General features: G+C 39.7%; 1 protein-coding gene across 1 annotated transcript in view; it reads left to right on the plus strand.

The window, feature by feature from the left end:
* The window catches only part of ARHGAP22 (Rho GTPase activating protein 22), a 136,085-nt gene that overhangs the window by 20,724 nt on the left and 102,711 nt on the right, over positions 1 to 12,650 (plus strand). The window lies entirely within an intron of this gene.

Consider the following 12,650-nt stretch of genomic DNA (forward strand, 5'->3'; position numbering starts at 1 on the left):
ACATGTCATGTTATATTACTTTATGCTGCAAAAGAACTGTCCTGAATAAGTGGCTGTTGCTTCTTTGGAGTTGGTAGAGCCATGTCATGTGGCTCCTTGAAAGAGGCTATCCAGAAGTGTAGAAAAAAGTGATACTGTTCACAGCATAGCTGTGAATCCCAGGACATCTGTGTTTGTCATGCAGTTGTGGCGTTGCCCTTCTCTGTGTTCCCTGGAAAAATCATTCGGTCTTAGTGTACCACCATCCTGCCTGAAAAACTGACACGTTTTCCTTATCCTTGTGGAGCTAAATCCATTCATGCTTGTAGCAAGCTTAGTTGCTACATGGATAGCAAATACTGAAAGATGTTATAAATCTATGTAAGATATATATATCTCCAATCATTACAGAATGTGACTCAGCATAGACGTCACTGGAGAACGTGGCCTGAAGAATTCCCTATTCTATTTGCAGTACGTTTATTCTGTGCTGGTTTTGGCTTAAATGCCTTTTCTCTTTTGCATGTGTTCTGAAATGATTGTTCTGTGTGGTTGCCAGCCTGCAGAACACCCACACAGTGAAAAGCTCTTGAAAGGATTCCAAACAGGAAAGGGAGTACAGATGATCTTGCAGGACCCAAATAATTATTTTCTGTTGCTTGTCCTCTTCCCCTGTATTGGATGTGTGGCTATTAGCATATCTCTGCTAAATTCTGCATTAGTTCTCCCACAACAAACTAGGGTTATATAGTTTCTATAGGAATTATGAGATTTTTTAAATTATTATTTTATTTAATTTTAACTTAACTAAGTTGGGGATCTTGTGACTACAGGTACATTCTATAGCTGTAAACAGACATATGGGATTTTACTGTGGTTGTAAGCAGAAGAGATTTAACTAGCAAAATCAAGAACAGAGCACAGCATTCCTAAAATGTTCCCAGTGTCTTTATACCAATTTATCTGGCAAAGAGATCTCTGGCTGAGATCCCCCAGCAAGGACATGGACTGTGAGCTTCAGAAAGTATTGGACCAGTTACATCTAAAACCCCATTTAATCATTGAGGCCTTCAGTATCCTTGTTGCTGGAATCTTCTCACCTTTCCTCCGCTGCAGGCTGTGAGCTGCTTCCTCAGAGTAATAGCATGTCCTGTGGTGTAACAGAGCATGTATTGATTTTCCGCTGAGTAACAAGAACTAATGATGGGCATTGTGTATTATTCATGTTTCATCAAGCTCATTTCTAAGCTGTATAGTGCAGCTGGGAGAAGGGTTAAGTAGGGACATGAGAGACTGCAGAATCGTTCTACAGTCAAACCAGTGTCAGATCTGGTGACAGCGCTTCCTGAAATGCCTCCTTTGGCAGAAATGTTCTCTATCTTCTTTTCTGGGGAAGATATGTAAATTTCTGGGCCCTCTTTAACCCACTCATGCTTTCCTCTCTCACAACTAGTAAAGGTCAAAATGGAATGGCAGAGTAAGCTGTAGGCTCAGGTTGATTTGTTCCAGCATACATTAACAGGTTGTGTGTGTGTGTTGGGAGAGGGAGGGGGTGTCAGTTTATGAGATTATCAGGGTAGGAGATTATCAGGTAGCTTTAACTATTTTGGGTAATCACCACAGAGAAACTGGCCTTCCTGGACCGAAATTACTACTGTATGTTGCTCAGGAGAGGAGTCCAAATGTGGTTACAGAAACAGAAGCTAACAGATCACTAGGGGCAACACAGCAACCACAGGTTAGGCTGGGGTTACAACGTGTTTTAAGAGTGGTATAAAGCAGCACAGGGATTGATCTCTGAGAATGTCTTAAGGAATATTGACGGATTAAAAGGTGAGACCTTAGGAGCATTTAGAAAGTTGTTTCTAATGCCCTGTGGCTAATAGTCTCCTTAGTTTTTTTCTTCTTTGGTCTTTGAAGCAATATGAGATTGAGATGCTCGGGTTTCTCTGCAGAATCAGAGATAATTCTCTTATGTACTAAGGCTTTCAGAATCAAGGAAGGGGAGGCATAAAAAGGTTCAGAATTTAGAAGGTGAAAAGCATTGTCTTTAGATATACCAAAAGTTTTTACCAACTGACTGGAGAATAGTTTTCATTTGTAGGAAATTTGGTGACTTTTAAGAAGATTCTTCTATTCTGCTTCAGAGTGGAAACAATTTCATGGAGCATAACAAGTGGAAGATAGAAACATGAACACTAACTTTTCCCACAGGTTACCTGGTACCTCTGGCTAACATCCTATCCAAGGAGACCCAAGATTCTGTTCTATTGGGTTTAGGCTAGGAACTTGAATCTATCACTCGTGTAAGACAAGTACCCTCAGTGACTACTGCTGGATTTTTTTCTGCTAAAGATGTTTTTGTTGCCTTTTTTACTATGAAATATTACTAGAGTAATGTTTTTGTCACTTCAGCTCTTACAACTGAAAAAAAAACCAAGAGTTTTCAAACTTTATGGAGAGGTTGTGGAGTCTCCTTCTCTAGAGATCTTCAAAACCCGCCTGAACTCATTCCTGTGTGACCTGCTCTAAATGGTCCTACCTTGGCAGAGGGGTTGGACTAGATAATTTCTGGAGGTCCCTTCCAACCACTAACATTCTATGATTCTATGACTTGTTGATTCAACTAATCTTGAAGAAAACTGTACCTTCAGGTTGCCTTTTTGACTCCAGTTAAGTACCACCACTAAAGAGAGCTTTTTTGAGCTCAGTCCTTTTCAAAACTGTTCTTAGGCTTTTTGAAGGCTGTTGTAGAGATGACTGCCCATGATTGATTCACATGTAGATTATTTTCAAAGCTTTAGACATCAGAGCTCTGTAGCATACTCTTCAATTTACTATAAATACTGAGCTCAATATAGGCAGTTTGCCCTTGCAAAAGGAACCGGCATTCAATAATCACCCCTTTCAAGTTGGGCTAGTGCTTGCATTCTTCTAGAAAGTAGGCTGGGGCAGAGTGAAATACCTCATCCAGAAACTTTTGTGCAGGGTTTATGCAGAAGCTATTTGTCTTGTAAGTAAGAAATCAAGAAAGGAAGAATTGGAAGGTGGGAATCCTAACTCTTACAGGGACAGTAGTTGTTGACTGCTTGTTCTGTAGAGAATCAGTCAGAGTTGTTGGCAGTGTTCTACAGAGCAGCCCATTTGTCTTATTCTAATAGGTTGAGTGATGCCTACAAAGCAGTCTGCTCTGTGGTACACTTCTATATCCCTGGGGATCAACACCAATCAAGTTATATTTGTGGCCCTTTTATCTCAGTTCCTGTTGAGATGTTGTGCAATTAAAATACCTGGAGGGGAAACTAGAAATCTAGACATTAAAAATCATTCCATGTTTTCTATTATTCAATGCAAATTGCAATTCTAACTAACAGCAGGAAACTGAATTTGCTGCTGGTAATTAAATTTTCTCCTGAAGCCTACAGCTGATAAATGACTGTACATATCTGAATATGTGATGACGTTGATGTTTTGAGAGTTTTATTTAGGTTTCTGGGATTTAATACACAACATATTGACTGGGGAAACGGCAGCAAAATGAAGTAGTCCTACTAGAGAAAATTAAACAATGTAGTTTCAGCAATGTACCATGTAAACACTTAACAAGTGAGAGACACAGAACATCCATGGCATTTCACTGACCTGCAGGAGAAGATTGATGGTCTTGGTTTTGCAGAGGAGGGCACCACCTGATCTGTGTTTAACATCTCTAGAGGTCTGGAGTGCAATTGAGGGCATGCAAATATTTGTGTGTCAAAATGATATCTGCCTTTTGGAACGTGAGATAGACTTTCCATTGAACTATTTTTCCGAAGGACTGCCAGGAATGATAAAATTGCATGCCTTCTTTGCAGTCACAGAATCTGGAAACTGGTTTATTACCTTATAGATTGGGTTGAAGACCTTCAAGGTAATAAAGTCTTAGCACTGAGATAGTGATAGGTACATCTGCTCGGCTTTTGCCACCTGCAGAATCTCTTTTTACGTGCAAGACAAGTGCAGCCTGAGTCTCCTTGGAAGCGTGAAACCTGCACTTCCATGCCTAGGGACTGATCGTTTGTTCTGCACGTTCTGCTTGCTCCATCTGCTGCTCGGCACTAGATGGCGCTGTTTCTTTCCACCGTGTGCTTAGACACTTGCTGTCAGGTGTGGCCTACGTCTTGAATCACTTCAATGCGAACTTAATGATTTAAGAGGAAATTAGCCACTCTTTATTATTTGTTGGTATTTCCACAAAATCAAATAATTAAGCAAGAGTTCCCTAGCACTGTTATTGCCCAGCCTGTGAAGCTGATACTGTGCTCTGTAGGCAGAACATAGTACTGCATGAGTTTGCCCATCTGCCATGAGCATCTTTGTCTCTGCTGTATTGACAAGATACAAGGAACTGAATGCTTTCAGCTGCTGTCACAGATGCCCAAACCAAGTCTTTGAAAACATGTAATTTCAGATTGTTTGCTCATTTAGTATTAAGATGAAAACAAGATTTTTTTTTTTTTTTAAATGGAAGAGCAAAGAATGTTTTATGTAGACCTGTGCAGTGATGACTTCATTAGGAAGCCATTTGGACCTAAGCCTCCATGCTTTCAGATTAACATAATGACCCAGGGGTTACTGGATATTTTGTGGCATCTGTGCAGGTATTAGACACTGACAACTCAAATCTTCTGCAAGCAAGGCATCTCTGCTTACTATCTCCTGGTCCATACTTTCATCGAGTATTTGACTGTACAATGTCAATGAATACTTCTGAAAAGAGAACATGATAAAAGGGACAGAACTTTGCCTTATAGGTTCTTTAACCTTACTGATTTCTATAGTGTTGTCTTCTGTCCAGTGAAGTATGCCTACTTGACCAGTATCCTATCGCCTTCTTAAGGTGATGACTCATTCCTGGTGAAGGTCTTTGGACTGCAGCCACACTTTGGTACAGAAAGGTTATTAGGCTCTTCTTTCCTCCCTGAGGGCTGTGAGGCTCTCTGATAGTTTAAGAATGTTTTGGCTCACCTGATGTTATCAGCTTGAAACTTCTTGAAGGTCATCAAGAGGCATCTACTGTCTGTAAATTGCTTTTTGCTTTGTTGGTTTTTTGTTGTGTTTTTTTCTTTTCCCCCCCTTGAATATGCAATGCCCAAGGCTTATGATTTCATTTGGCAAGCAAAGATCCTGCTGCATGAAATAAACGAGATCCAGACCTTGTTTCATTAGAAGTGTGTGATCTACTCCAAGTTGTACTGTCTACATCCAGGAGGAAGTTTTACACAGAGAGAGTGATTGCCCATTGGAATGGGCTGCCCAGGGAGGTGGTGGAGTCACCATTGCTGGAGGTGTTCAGGAGGAGACTTGACAGGGTGCTTGGTTGCATAGTTTAGTTGGTGGGGTGGTGTTGGATGATAGGTTGGACATGACGATCTTGAAGATCTCTTCCAACCTGGTCTGGTCTGGTCTGGTCTGGTCTATTCTATTCTATTCTATTCTACATCCCTCAGTGCTCTGGGGCCCTGGACACTTTAAAGTAGGCCTGGAAACAGACTATGACAGCATATGTGTTCTGCTGTCCTGGAATTTGCACCTCCAGGAGCACCTCTTCATCTGATTCCTAGTCAGTAGCACTTTGCTGTCTTTATGCTGTTTTTCACAACTTCAATTGCAACAGGATGAAGCCCACTGGAAAAGAAGCATGGGTCTTAAGGGGTTTCATGAATGCTTTTTCCTGCTAGTGCAGATTATTAAGATGTAATATCTGACTGTTCTTCAGCAGTTTTACTTAACCCATTGTAGTCCTCAAAGCTGAATATGTCTTGACAGCATTTAATATAGGCTGCCCTTCAGGTATAGAAGCATTGCTCTTTAAGATCATATTATACTGTTGCTGGAATGCATAAGGCATCATTTGATCCCATCAGGTTGGCTTTTTAGTGCAGATTAGGCAAGACTTTCAAATTCTTCCTGCTGAGATGTTCCAGAGTAAGCTGTGTTATTGAGTATTCTGACTTAAGGATAATATTTTAAGCCTGAAGGCATGTGTGATTAGTAAAGATTTCCACCCTGCCCCACAAGCATTTCTGTGCAGGAAAAGCTTTGTTCCATTAAGATATGTTTATCAAACTGTCAGCATGATCAGTTCTATAGTCTCTCTCCATTATTTCTTGCTAATTTGTCAAAATCAACTCTTCAGTGCTGCTTGCAGCTTGTGTGCTCTGGTGCTGCTGTTGCAGTTTAAGCTTTGTTCCACCCCAGAAACAGCTGTCTTCCTACTTTCAACAAGGATGGGTGAATTCTCCACAAGATTTTGTGCACTGTTTGGGATCCCTGAGTAAAAAAAGGAAAAAAAAGGGTAAAAAAAAAAAAGGTGCTCTAATGATATATGGTGACAATGCAGTTCATAGCACACAGAAATTTCTAACGGTAGTAAAAATAAATATTAGAGGTCAATATCAGTATGAAGAAAATAAAACATCCAGCTCAAAAGAAATTTACTGTTTAGGTGCCTGCTCCACAAATATTTTACTAGCTCAATAATCTGAGGTGAGGTGACCTAAGTCTTGTGGGACGGAGCTGTTTATTTGAAGTTCACCTGACCTGTGCAGTTCAGTGGGTTAATTCTTGTCCCTAGCTGATCTGACATAGTCATGTAAAATCACAAATTATAGGCATTTCAGATTCATTTGCAGTTGTGTATCAGTTGTGTGATCTGGGCATGCAGTCAGGTTCATTCACTTCAGTGTTCCCAGGGACTGCTTTTCTCTAGTTTCTATACTTGAGCTTTTTAAGGGTCAGGTGTCTGCCGAGTTCATTTTCTTTACCTCTGATACTAGGAAAAGTAAATAGCTGAATTATGGATGGATGGTGATACTTTGTTTGTTGAGATGGTGGTGGTGGGGGGTTGTTATTTTTTTTTAATACTCTCTGGATCGTCATCAGTCAGTAAATGCATGTATCTGCTTGCTCTATAACAATGCAAACATTTCTTTGATTCTAGCTGTAAACTTTGTGGACAGGGAGTAGTAACTAATTTTATTTATTATTTTTGTCTGTGTGTGTGTACCTGTTACGCTCCTGCTGTAGTCATTACAGAACTGCTGTAACATCTGCAGCATTTAATGACTTGTGGGTTAGTCTGATTTCCTACCTGCTTTGAGATGCTGAGAATATGATTTCTGTGGTCTGTACAGCAGATGTAGGCTATGCAGGGAAAAAAACACACCACTCTGCAACTACATCAGTCACATTGCATTCACTGAGAAGAGGGCAAGGGGTAAGATTGGTCTCTAAACCAATGCAGGATGATACATAAGTGAAGTAAACCAAAATATTTGCTCCCCAGACTGTTCCAGAAGGGAATTCTAACACAATTTAAAAAGCAGAAACAAAAAACAACCCTTATCTAAGAGGGGAAAGAAGGCACCACCATCCAAAACCAAGCCTATGTATATATTCTGACAGTCCTGTAAAGCAGCACTGCTGATGTTGCAGTAGCTGTTAGTGCTTGTAGCTTAACTCCTCACTGTAATACTTAAAAACACTGGCTGGAAGTCATTCTGGGAAACAAAGGTAAGAAAAATAAAACACATTTCCTTTTCACACAGCCCACACAAGTATGGGGGAAGGGAGGCAAAGCTGATAATGTGCTGCTCTAGCATCCAAAAGGAATTATAACTAGGAAACTGTTATCTGGGGTGTTTACAAAACTGCATCTTTGAAGGATGCACTAATGCCAGTTCAAAGTGGCAGCTGGCCTGCTGTCAAGCAGCTGTGAGAGTTCACAGGCAAAATCTACTCTGTTTGAAATGCTTTAGGGATGACTAGTGGGCTATCAGTGAGAACTGGCTGGCACTGGACTTTTTGCACTTCATAGGGAGGGAGAAGAAATAGGGCAAAGATATATTGCCTAGGGCATAACACTTAAGATCTATACTTAAATCATTATACAATACATAAGAAGAAGTTAATGTTACATTGTAAAAGCTTTCTTTACCCTTCACAAGATACTAATGTATATCCAAAGTACTGATTACCTGTGATGAGTAGGGAAGGAAGACTGTGGTGTTGAAGTGACTTAGATGGCTCTTTTTAATTAACTTTTTTCCAGATTTTTGTCCTACACACATGCCTTTGCATAGCCTTTCCCTTTGGTAGGGTTCTATCAACTTGGTTGCTTACAAAGTACATGCCTGTGAGCTTGCTTATAAGATTTTTCTTGTGTTATGCAGGAACTTAGACCAGGTCATCACACAGGTCCCACTCAGGCTTCACATCTACGAATACATTTTAAAAGACGCACATCACCGTGGGAAAAGAAGTTGGCCCGACACCCAAACTGTTGAAAAGGCAGGAACTAAAGAACTAGAGGAACATGGAAAGCAGTAAAGCCAGAAGAAATGCTAACACAAATCATATAAAAGAAACACATGCAATTCTGTTATTTGAGAGTCCATGTAGAGCAGGAAAACAAGGAGTTAATTTTGTATATGTTAAAATTAACTAATTATAAGAATAGCAGTCTTTTTCCATCATTTGCTTGTATTTATTAAGCAAGAGGTGGATGTGGAATCCTTGGCATGCCCAGAATGTGTGGGGGTCTTTTTCATTGTGGTTTTTTTGTTTGTTTGTTTGTTTGTTTTTAATGTTGCAAGTTTTTCTTATAGATAGCATCCTGTAGATGTTTGGATTTTGGATTTACACGCCCTGGGAACAATTCCTGCTTTCTGGTATCTTTATGCTCTATGGAGAAGTTAATTCTACTGAACTTGAGTAACTTGAACACAGCCTGCTGATTTGGTTAAATTCTTTTGGTTTAAAGGCAAGGTATTATGACCGTTTTGACTGAGACCTAGTTATTAACTCGTAGGGTTGTGTTTCAGTTCTTTCTTGATTTTTATTTTGTTTTACTTTATTTGGGTAATATTTTTAACTCCCAGCGTTAGTCACCTAAGTGTAGCTTCCCTATGGGGTACACAAAAGTATGCCTAGATGTATTCTCTGTTATGTAGAAGATATCATACCATTTTAAAATTTACACTGTACTGCATTAATAGACATGAACCATGCCAAGAAAGAACTCAAGTTCTGTGTTCTTATTAATGATAATAGAAATTAAATTGATGTTATTATTTTAGCAGTCCATTTCTGAACGGGTGTGAAATAACAGATCTTGAAAGTACTCCTTATGACTACAAGCGCTAGAAAAAAGCAGTATTTTTCACTAATATATTCCATTTAATTTTCAACATGTTAAGAGGACCTTGACACAGTGAGTGCTGAGAACACTTAGTGAAGTGTGGCTAATCTGTCTTGAATTTACCATCATTGCTATAGCTTTATTCTCATAGGTGTAATATAAACTTAGTAGCATCTTTACAGTATCCATCACAGGGACTCTGCTCAAGGTATTGCTGTACAAATGTAGTGAGGCATTTAAGATCATGATTGTGTTTCTTTAGCACAGCACATTCTCAGTAAGCTTAATCTTCCCAATTGTCTTCAAGCACGCCAACTGAAATGAATGTAACTTCTTCTATTAGGAAGACAAAGATCAGGTCAAGTGTAATTATAGAACTTTTAACACACTCTAAATCTTTACTTTCTCCAATTTTGTGTCTTCTCTGTTCTGGCAGGGGCACAGCTCAGTGCATACACACTCTTTCAAATTCTGGCTTTGAATCTCAGACAGAGATAGATGTATTTGTAACTGCAGGATTAGGCAGTGTATTCTACATCCATAAACCATTGCTCATCTAATTGGAAGTCCACTTAAGATGATGATATCCATGTCTTCATATGGTACCAAAAATGCAATATATCTTACTGAACTGATGAAATATCATTGTTAGTTCTGGGCTTTACCTTTAATTGCCAGGTGTCTGACATTCATGAAAACTTGGGGGAGGAAGAATTTGAGATAACAAGAAAGAGCTATGAATTCAAAAGTACACAGTGCTAGAAGGGAGCATCTGCGAGATCATGAGGAAAAGCAGTTATAACCAACCATACATTCCTTGCATTGAAGGATAATTGCACAAACGATGTTGCAGCCCAGGATTTGGAGTTGTGGATTTTAATGTAAGGGTTTATCAGTACCATGACAGCTGCTAACTGGAGAGATGTAGAAACATATCTACATTAGGAATGCTGTGCTGGTATGGTTAATGCCAAAAGCAAGCCTGTACTAGCATATGACTTTTCTTAACACAAATATAAGCATCTACAAAGAGTAGCAGCCTTCTAGCTACACTAGTGTGAAAATCCTCCTACTCTAACAGAGGCCATAAAGGTTCTGCTTTGAGACAGTATGGTTTGTACATGAATCAAAGAGACAAAATCATGCCTTCTGAGAGGGTTCAGCTTTTGCAGTCTAAATTTCCTGTGGTCTGTTTTGTGGACAGACCGTGGTTTGTGTATGTGGACAGACCAGGGTTCAGAAACTAAGTCCTGTGCCAACATCCTTATAAGTCTTGAACCTGGAGCATCGGTGTCATTTGTTGTTGATACTGTAGAACATGCAAGGATACATCTTACCTTTTGTTAGCTGTGACCCAAACACATTGCAGCAGACAACAGTAGTAACAGGGAGTTAGTAGAAATGGAAATATTGTGCTTATGATCATGCATGGTAGGAGAAAACTTCCCTCCTGGTTTATTTGTGTTTTGTTTGTTTGGGTTATCAGGGTTTTGTTTGTTTTGTTGGGTTTGGGGGCTAGTTGGTCTGTTTCCCAGGGGTTTATATTTCCTGTGTGCATTCCTAAGTCTTTCACTCTTGAAACTGACAGGCCAAAGTCACCCATACAATGAAGATTTTTCTTATATATCTTTTTTGTTTGTTTGTTTTGTTGTGGTTGGTTGGTCGGTCTTGTGTGTGTGTGTGGTGGTGGGTTTTGGGTTTTGTTTGTTTGGGTTTGGGGTTTTTTGCTTGTTTCTTTGTTTTTCTTTCTTTAATGAGCCAGTATTGAACTGCTTTGTTTTGGATTAAAACTGTATTTTTCTGCAAAACTGAAATTGTGGCTGGTTCATGCATACACAAGCTTTGGATGGCTTTCTGAAAGTTGTCAATATTGGCTTGTTTTATTGCTGAACTTTGCTGTAATTATTACTGCCGTCCAGAGCAAAAATTTACTGCAGTAAATGAATCTTGTTTTCATTTAGGACCATCTAATTCCCTCATGTAATTAGCATAAACAGTAGAGAAGACAAACTTTTTTGTAAATAAATAAATTTTTTAAAAGTTGTAAAAATAAAGATAATTTAGGATTGTAATGTTTCAGTAATAGAAGTGTCAAAAAGTACCCCACACCATGACATTCTTTACTAAAGCTGTCAGCTTTATTGTTCAAAAGAAGCATGTGTGTTTAAAACCACAGCAGCTTCTATCTCTCAGTGTGAAACAAGGTAAATAGCACTCCTGAACCTTCCTAAATGTTCCAACTACAGCAACTTTTAGGTAGTCTGGGAAGTTGCTCTGAGGCGCAGCAATCTTGCAACAATCCTATTCTATTCTATTCTAATCTGCACAGAGCTGACCTGGCTGCCAGGCTGGAACAGCTGGAGAGCGAGGTGCTCTCTCCATGTTTTATCTACCACTGATCTGACAGCATCATTAGTAAATGCCTTGTGTGAGTTTTCCAGAAGTTGGAAATTTTACCTCTGCCAGGGGGCTCTCTAGAGTTTACTTTGTATGAAATGTAAAGTTGTTGGTAGGAAAGCATCCAGCCACTGGTTTATGCAGCGCTTCTCTGAGATCAGATCATCTTCTGGCCAAAAAGAAAGAGAAGTATCTGCTGTTTTACAAGGGGAAAGTAGCACTTTGCACAATAGATGGATTTTTGTGCAGCTCTTGGCATTGTTTGACAAGTTTAGAGGCTAAACGAAACAATTGAGATGAGTTCTCATGCCTCCCTCCAAGAGGAAGAAATTAGTACGAAGGAAGCCGGATTGCTGTTTCCTCCTGTTCTCCTACAAGGATATATTAAGGGTCCTGTATCAGGTTTGGTAGTGATGGGAAAGATTTTCTGCCCTGCCCCTCTTCCATTTCCTTTTGGTTTGTTTTGATTTTTGTACTAGCTAATGAATACTCATAATCTAGCATTTGTGCAGCAACAGCTGAATACTCTGCAGGAAGATCTTTGTGGCACATTATTGTAGTGGTGGTGGTTTGTTTTGTTTTGAATGACAGGAGACCCAGTAGACATCTATCTATTATTCAGTTTCTGTCCTGGAAGTCCATTCTGAAACATTAGCTCAATCTCAAGAGACTGGGATGTGTGTGAGAGCAGGAGCTGAAGACTCTCATTAGGTCTCAGATTCGGGCTGTTTATGGTATTTCAACTGTATTTAAAGATACAGCTCCTTGTTACTACCCCTGCTCCCCCACCCCTCAGACTTCTTTGTGCCTCTCTCTCTTCCACCAGCACTCAAATTTTTGTACATCATACACAGCTGTCAAAAAGCATTTCTTTATGCAGTGGACACACTGGAAGAGCCTTCTTTCCTTTAGTCTCTTGCTTGTGACATCTCTTCACACTTGATCCAAGTTATGCAAAGGCCACCTGGGAGTTTCTGTATAAAACAAAGCTATGTGACTATGCTGCAACGCTTAGGTCATCACTGCTTCTGAGTGGTGGGTCTTCAATAAGCAGAGTCCGTGCTGGTTTAAATGCTGTAGGGTATAGAAAGCA

The sequence above is a fragment of the Melanerpes formicivorus genome, unplaced genomic scaffold (assembly GCF_026170545.1).
Source record: "Melanerpes formicivorus ecotype bairdi unplaced genomic scaffold, bMelFor1.0.p_v2 SCAF_98, whole genome shotgun sequence".
Lineage (NCBI taxonomy): Eukaryota > Metazoa > Chordata > Aves > Piciformes > Picidae > Melanerpes > Melanerpes formicivorus.